Consider the following 8789-nt stretch of genomic DNA (forward strand, 5'->3'; position numbering starts at 1 on the left):
AGTACTGTCGGAAATAGAAAAAAACTGTTTTTTAGGCTATTACTCTGTATCCCTAAAATTGACACAATTGCAAATAGCATATGTCAAAATAACCCACATCGGCGTTCAGTGGGATGCGTAATAGGATATCCAGAAAAGCATGTTTACTCGTAAAATCGGGCAATACTTAGAAAAAATACGAATAGCTGCTGAAAACAATAGATCAGACTATACATGGCAATTAGGTCGCTCAGCCATGTATGACGACGGACCATAGACTCACCTGGCATGAAATGCACGTGCTGCCTACAGGCACAAGGGGTCATTATTATTTTTTACGTTAGCTATCGTTTATAATGAAGCTACGTTTAATTTCAAAATGGGTATTTAAAAAGTGTCCTTTGTAATACAATATCATCGCCCTCTAATTTGCATAAAGCCATGGTCTGTTCCAAATAAGTTGCTCATTTCTGCACTAATCTCTCCTGAGTAAAGTCCAATTTTTACGTTTCCTATGTCCCTACCACTGAGACTATAGTTAGGCCGAACTTAGTTTAACAAATATTTCACACTTTCACATATTACCTACATAAATTGTAGATGTAAATGTGAAATAACAGTTTTTTTCTATTTCCGACAGTCATCAATATTCGTGATAGCTAAAATCCGGACAAACAGTATGGCGAATAGTTTACGCCAACAGCTGATAACGATGTTATATTGAAGTTCATGTCTCACAATGCTGATAAGAAAGTTTTTGTCAAGAAATGTTCAGAATTTGTCTACTTTTGTTTATCTTAATAAACAAAACGCTTTAAAGCAAGTAAAAGTTCCTGTAATCTTGAATGAAAGAAAAAAACATTCTTCATCACTTTGGAGACATTAACTGAACAAACACAAGCACAGTTTCGTCATTCATAATTTATAACTATTTGATTTCATCTTACAAAGTCGTCATAATTGCTTTTACTTCGTAACTTTTCATGAAAATTTGTTGTAAAGTTATAAGGATTGTGTCTGAAATAGGCTTCCATAGTTATTTTTCCCGGGCCACACCCCACCTACTGGGGTCATGACCTTTTAGCGTTAACAGTTACCAATGCAGACGACCACAGTCCCTGAACCCAGCTCCCTCCTAGCCCTGGGATTTCAGGTTCTGATCTCTGGTCTCCCCGGGGCCCCTTTTCAATTTAAATGGGCGTTAACAGTTACCAATGCAGACGACCGGTAGATGGGTGCTGTCATGAACGAAAACTATTTTTTAGGGCTCATTTTCGTCTAGATGTTTTTTGCATTAACTGCAGAAGCATAAAAATACGTTTGCTAGGAAACTTTCGATAAAAAACTCTCATTTGAAGCTTGTGATTTCCAAATTGTGACAGCAGGAATATATACGAAGACGACTTCATGTTTACAAACACAAACTCTGACATCATGCCTTTATGTGTAGCGACCGCGTGAACCCGGAAATGATACGTGCGCGAAAATAGATGTCCGCGAATTTAGATTACGCCAGGATACTTTAACTATCTTAAAATGAACAGGACACGTACTCACGTGGGCAGTTTTCCTCGGCCTTTATCTGCGTAGTGACACACGGTATATTAGCAAGTCAAACAACTTTTGCAGAGTCATTGTTGTGCAAAGTCTGCATCGAATGTTGTTTAAAGCTCAAATTGGGAATGTCACCTTGTTGATAACAGATCAGTGCAAAATCGGCATTGACTATTTATTCCAGTGCAATGTCACCTGACATAAGGGCAGCATTTTTATTTTTTGTTTCTCATCGCCCGACCGACCCTTCTAATTGTATTGCCGACCTCCCCAAAAAACTTCATTCCAACACCGCCGACTCGAACCTAAAACGTACCGCCTCGTCATATAAAATGTATATCTAACTAAAATGTTTTAATGGTTGTATATTATTGGAAAACACCCAGGCCCCTTTTGGAATAACCAGAAATCAGTTTGCAACAGCCAAATCATGGTACAGCACTACATTCCTCCAAATGATGGTACAGCACTATATTAGTCTCTCCAAATGATGGTACAGCACTACCTTAATCCCTCCAAATGATGGTACAGTACTACCTTAGTCCCTCCAAATGATGGTACAGCACTACCTTAATCCCTCCAAATGATGGTACAGCACTACCTTAATCCCTCCAAATGATGGTAGAGTCCTACCTTAGTCCCTCCAAATGATGGTACAGCATTACATTAGCCCCTCCAAATGATGGTACAGTACTACCTTAGTCCCTCCAGATGATGGTACAGAACTACCTTAGTTCCTCCAGATGATGGTACAGAACTACCTTAGTTCCTCCAGATGATGGTACAGCACTACCTTAGTTCCTCCAGACGATCTTACTGTGGTACAGTACTACCTACTGCTACTAGTCCCTCCACATGATGGTACAGAACTACCTTAGTTCCTCCCAGATGATGGTACAGCACTATCCTGTATGTTCACTGTCCCAAATGATGGTACAGCACTACTGTTAATCCCTCCAAATGATGGTACAGCACTACCTTATAGTCGCCTAAGCCCTAAATGATTCTTGACTTTAAGAATTTGCCACATTATGGTCATTTGCACTACAAAATGTCTCACAAAATGGATGTATATTATTGGAAAACACCTTAGTTCCTTTTGATGATGGTACAGCACTCCTTTTGTCCCAGTCCAGATGATGGTACAGCACTACCTTAATCCCTCCAAATGATGGTACAGCACTACCTTAGTCCCTCCAGATGATGGTACAGCACTACCTTAATCCCTCCAAATGATGGTACAGTACTACCTTAGTCCCTCCAAATGATGGTACAGCACTACCTTAGTCCCTCCAAATGATGGTACAGCACTACCTTAATCCCTCCAAATGATGGTACAGTACTACCTTAGTCCCTCCAAATGATGGTACAGCACTACCTTAGTCCCTCCAAATGATGGTAGCACTACCTTAGTCCCTCCAAATGATGGTACAGCACTACCTTAGTCCCTCCAAATGATGGTACAGCACTACCTTAGTCCCTCCAAATGATGGTACAGCACTACCTTAGTCCCTCCAAATGATGGTACAGCACTACCTTAGTCCCTCCAAATGATGGTACAGCACTACCTTAGTCCCTCCAAATGATGGTACAGCACTACCTTAGTCCCTCCAAATGATGGTACAGCACTACCTTAGTCCCTCCAAATGATGGTACAGCACTACCTTAATCCCTCCAAATGATGGTACAGCACTACCTTAGTCCCTCCAGATGATGGTACAGCACTACCTTAGTCCCTCCAAAATGATGGTACAGCACTACCATTAGTCCCTCCAAATGATGGTACAGCACTACCTTAGTCCCTCCAAATGATGGTACAGCACTACATTAGTCCCTCCAAATGATGGTACAGCACTACGTTAGTCCCTCCAAATGATGGTACAGCACTACCTTAGTCCCTCCAAATGATGGTACAGCACTACCTTAGTCCCTCCAAATGATGGTACAGCACTACCTTAAGTCCCTCCAAATGATGGTACAGCACTACCATTAGTCCCTCCAAATGATGGTACAGCACTACCTTAGTCCCTCCAAATGATGGTACAGCACTACCTTAGTCCCTCCAAATGATGGTACAGCACTATATTAGTCCCTCCAAATGATGGTACAGCACTACCTTAGTCCCTCCAAATGATGGTACAGCACTACCTTAGTCCCTCCAAATGATGGTACAGCACTACCTTAGTCCCTCCAAATGATGGTACAGCACTACCTTAGTCCCTCCAAATGATGGTACCTTAGTCCCTCCAGTACTACTACCTTTAGTCCCTCCAAATGATGGTACAGCACTACCTTAGTCCCTCCAAATGATGGTACAGCACTATGATTAGTCCCCTCCAAATGATGGTACAGCACTACCTTAGTCCCTCCAAATGATGGTACAGCACTACCATTAGTCCCTCCAAAATGATGGTACAGCACTACCTTAGTCCCTCCAAATGATGGTACAGTACTATGATTAGTCCCTCCAAATGATGGTACAGTACTACCTTAGTCCCTCCAAATGATGGTACAGCACTACCTTAGTCCCTCCAAATGATGGTAGCAGTACTACTGGATTAGTCCCTCCAAATGATGGATACAGTCTACTACATTTAGTACTACCACTATTGCTTCTACACCACTATACCCGTTGTGCAAACTTCCATCGAATGTCCATTGCAGGTGGTCGCTCAACTATACTCGGCAGCAAAAAAAGGCCAGTACGAATTCAAAATTAGATAGGCACTGTAATCAAAATCATTACAGAAATGGACATAATAAGCGGATCAAAACATTTTTGTGTACAATATCTTGACACATCAATGAATAACTCAGCACAATTACGTGAACGTTTGCAGTCCATTCAGACTCTTGACTTCAGTATCTAGTGTGACCACCACGAGCGGCAATAACTGCAGCACAGCGTCTATGCATGGAGTGCACCTATCGATTGATGAAGGCCATTGGCACCTTGAACCACACTCTGAGAAAGGCCTGGCGCAATAAATCGGCTGTGTTCGGCCTTGGTATGACATTATTCAGTCTCCTCTGAATTTCACCCCAAAGATGTTCAATTGGGTTTAAATCAGGACTAAGGGCTGGCCACTGCATAATGTTGACACCGTTCTGCTGTAGGAAGTCCCGTGTAGCTCTGGCAGTATGGGCCCTGGCGTTATCATGCTGGAAAAATGTTGTTCCGGTGACGTGCGAAATGTGGTATGACGTGGGGTCTGAGAGCTTGGTCGATGTAGCGCACCGCTGTGATGCCGCCTCCTCTCCCTGGACCAAGGTTCTGGAACACCACAGGACCCACTCTCTGGTTCAGGCCTATTCCACCCCATACCATGATGCTTGCACCTCCCCATTAGTCTCTTTCCATAACACATTGGTCTGAGTAACGCTGGCCACGTCGTCGCCATATTCTTGTTCTGCCATCTGCAGTTGATACGCAGTACCGACTCCATCTGTGAACAGAACAGTCCCTCCATTGCCTGTATCGCCAGTTTTGGTGTTGTAGGGCAAACTGTAGACGTTGACGATGACGAGGGGTGAGGATAGGTCCACGGTAAGGTCTACGGCAATGGAGGTTCCCGCTGTTAAGACGTCGGCGTACTGTATCAGTACTGATTGGTCTCCCGTGTGTTCCCACTGTCTGTTCACGTGCTGTTTCGGATGCCTGCATGAAGGGATTCCGTACATGCTGTCGCACAACATGGCGGTCTTGTCGTCTTGTGGTCACCCTTGGTCTGCCAGTACGGGGTCGATCATTTGTGGTGTTGGTGGCCCAGAAACGTTGCTGCAGTCTGTAGATGTCCGAACGTTGACCTGGAAGAGATTGGCAACGGCGTGTGCAGTGTGACCAGCTTCAAGTCTTCCTAGCGCCTGGTTCCTCTGAGCTGTCGTGAGTCGTGGCATCCTGCTGACGTTGTAATGTGAATGTTTCCAAATCAGGTTTGGGGTGCATTTTAAAGGGCTGGTCCTTGTGAACAGCACGTGCAGCATGAGACCATTTCCTGGGTAAAATTCTGAGTTTGGGGAGGAATCTCTTTGCTCAGGTAAAGTTGGAGATTTTGTTAAAAATATACAATCAAAACATTAAATGAGTTTACAGTGATCCGTTTCTGCGAAGGAAAATTCCAAACTGACGTTTCTTTTTCTGGATTGTGGCACACAGTATTACAAGCCGAGAATGTGCCAAGTCATCCCGTTGTGCAAACTCTCCATTGAATGTCCATTGCAGCTGGAGTCGCTCAACTATACTCGGCAGCAAAAAAAGTCCAGTACGAATTCAAAATTAGATAGGCACTGTAATCAAAATCATTACAGAAATGGACATAATAAGCGGATCAAAAACATTTTTGGTGTACAATATCTTGACACATCAATGAATAACTCAGCACAATTACGTGAACGATTGCATTCCATTCAGACTCTTGACTTCAGTATCTAGTGTGACCACCACGAGCGGCAATAACTCCAGCACAGAGTCTATTCATGGAGTGCACCAATCGGTTGATGAAGGTCATTGGCACCTTGAACCACACTCTGAGAAAGGCCTGGCGCAATACATCGGCTGTGTTCGGCATTGGTATGACATTATTCAGTCTCCTCTGAATTTCACCCCAAAGATGTTCAATTTGGTTTAAATCATGACTAAGGGCTGGCCACTGCATAATGTTGACACCGTTCTGCTGTAGGAAGTCCCGTGTAGCTCTGGCAGTATGGGTCCGGGCGTTATCATGCTGGAAAATGTTGTTCCGGTGAGGTGCGAAATGTGGTATGACGTGGGTTCTGAATGCTTGGTTGATGTAGCGCACCGCTGTGATGCCGCCTCCTCTCCCTGGACCAAGGTTCTGGAACACCACAGGACCCACTCTCTGGTTCAGGCCTATTCCACCCCATACCATGATGCTTGCACCTCCCCATTAGTCTCTTTCCATAACACATTGGTCTGAGTAACGCCGGCCACGTCGTCGCCATATTCTTGTTCTGCCATCTGCAGTTGATACGCAGTACCGACTCCATCTGTGAACAGAACAGTCCTCCATTGCCTGTATCGCCAGTTTTGGTGTTGTAGGGCAAACTGTAGACGTTGATGAGGGGTGAGGATAGGTCCACGGTAAGGTCTACGGCAATGGAGGTTCCCGCTGTTAAGACGTCGGCGTACTGTATCAGTACTGATTGGTCTCCCGTGTGTTCCCACTGTCTGGCGTGCTGTTTCGGATGCCTGCATGAAGGGATTCCGTACATGCTGTCGCACGACATGGCGGTCTTGTTGTCTTGTGGTCACCCTTGGTCTGCCAGTACGGGGTCGATCATTTGTGGTGTTGGTGACCAAGAACCGTTGCTGCAGTCTGTAGATGGTCCGAACGTTGACCTGGAAGTGATTGGCAACGGCTTGTGCAGTGTGACCAGCTTCAAGTCTTCCTAGCGCCTGGTTCCTCTGAGCTGTCGTGAGTCGTGGCAGCCTGCTGACGTTGTAATGTGAATGTTTCAACCAGGTTTGGGGGTGCATTTTAAAGGGCTGGTCCTTGTGAACAGCACGTGCAGCATGAGACCATTTCCTGGGTGAAATTCTGGGTTTGGGGAGGAATCTCTTTGCTCAGGTAAAGTTGGAGATGTTGTCAAAAATATACACTCAAAACATTAAGTGAGTTTACAGTTATCCGTTTCTGCGAAGGAAAATTCCAAACTGACGTTTCTTTTGCTGCTTAGTATATATGCTGAGTCATTGTGGGAAATCTGCATCGAATGTTTAATACCATGGGCGGATCCAGGAATTATGAAGGGGGGGTTGGGGATCTGGATCCGCCAATGAATACAGTTCAAGTCGTGAATGCCACCGTGACTGTGTTCCTAACATGACGCTACGTTTATCACGCACACCTATATATATATTAGGTGTACTGCTGGAGTCATCCACAGACTGTCTCACAGTCTCAACCATATTATTTTCCCTTTTACCCATCCTTTACTGTAACGCTTTAGCCGTAAATGAGGCAAGTCTAAATTTCCCACAGGTTCACTGCCACCCACTGGGGCTCCTTTTCAATTTAAATGTAGCTGCTTGTTTCTGTGAAAATGATATATTCCCAAAAAACTAAGTGTTAGTCTAACAGTATGTGAATGAGAGTGTCAGTGGCGTCAGACAGGGCGTTTTCTTTCTGCTGTTCTGCTGTATGAAGCAATTTTGTTTTGAGTATGGAGAAAAACGACAGTTGCCACAGACTCAACTTAATTATCATGCTTCTTCCATGCAGGACACAAACAGACATACATGATTTGTTAACAGGAACAGGTAGATATATTGGAATAAAAAGATAGAATATGTAAAGTGTGATTTGAATGTAATTGAAGATGAATATCATTTTCTTTGTGTCTGTCCAGCCTACGACACTTTGAGAAATAAGTATACTAAGAAATATTACTTTGTACATCATAATATTTATAAATTTCCAGGGGAAATTATCAATGTTTCTGTATCATGCCTTTCTAACAGAAAAAAAAGTATTCTCTACTGCCTAATGATATTGTGGGTATACATGTAATATAGGACCGTGGCCTGTTAAGTGCAAATAACGATTGAATGACTGCTTCTGTCCTGTAATCTGGGTGTACTGACATTGACCGAGGCGACGTTAACCACTTAACGAAAGTGGTATGCGCGTTTATCACCATACCGCCACAACACACTGATTATTCATTTGCTGCTTGTCTTTCAGGTGCCACACTTCTCATGAAAATAAAATCCAAACGTTATCACGTCTTGGTGTGAGTCGGTTTGTTTTGTGTTTAAGCCGCACTCAGCTATATTCCACCTACAGTCAACTATACACTAGTGAGTGAGTGAGTTTAGTTTTACGCCGCACTCAGCAATATTCCAGCTATATGGCGGCGGTCTGTAAATAATCGAGTCTGGAACAGACAAGCCAGTGATCAACAGCATGAGCATCGATCTGCGCAATTGGGAACCGATGACATGTGTCAACCAAGTCAGCGAGCCTGACCACCCGATACCGTTAGTCGCCTCTTACGACAAGCATGGGTTACTGAAGATCAATATTCTAACCCGGACATTCATGGGTAAAACTATACATTACAGTTCTATATCTATTACTTCGCTATACTCAATTCGACCAAAGTATATGTATGGCAAGTGGTCGGGACACCCAAACATACCAGTTCGATATATCCTTTATTTTGTTATAAGCCTGTGCGTTATAAACGCACTTTACTGTAAGCATGTATCTCTGTTGCAGATAATCCAGTGATCC

The sequence above is a fragment of the Haliotis rubra genome, unplaced genomic scaffold, assembly GCF_003918875.1.
Source record: "Haliotis rubra isolate DU_JTF1 unplaced genomic scaffold, ASM391887v1 Scf1, whole genome shotgun sequence".
NCBI lineage: Eukaryota > Metazoa > Mollusca > Gastropoda > Lepetellida > Haliotidae > Haliotis > Haliotis rubra.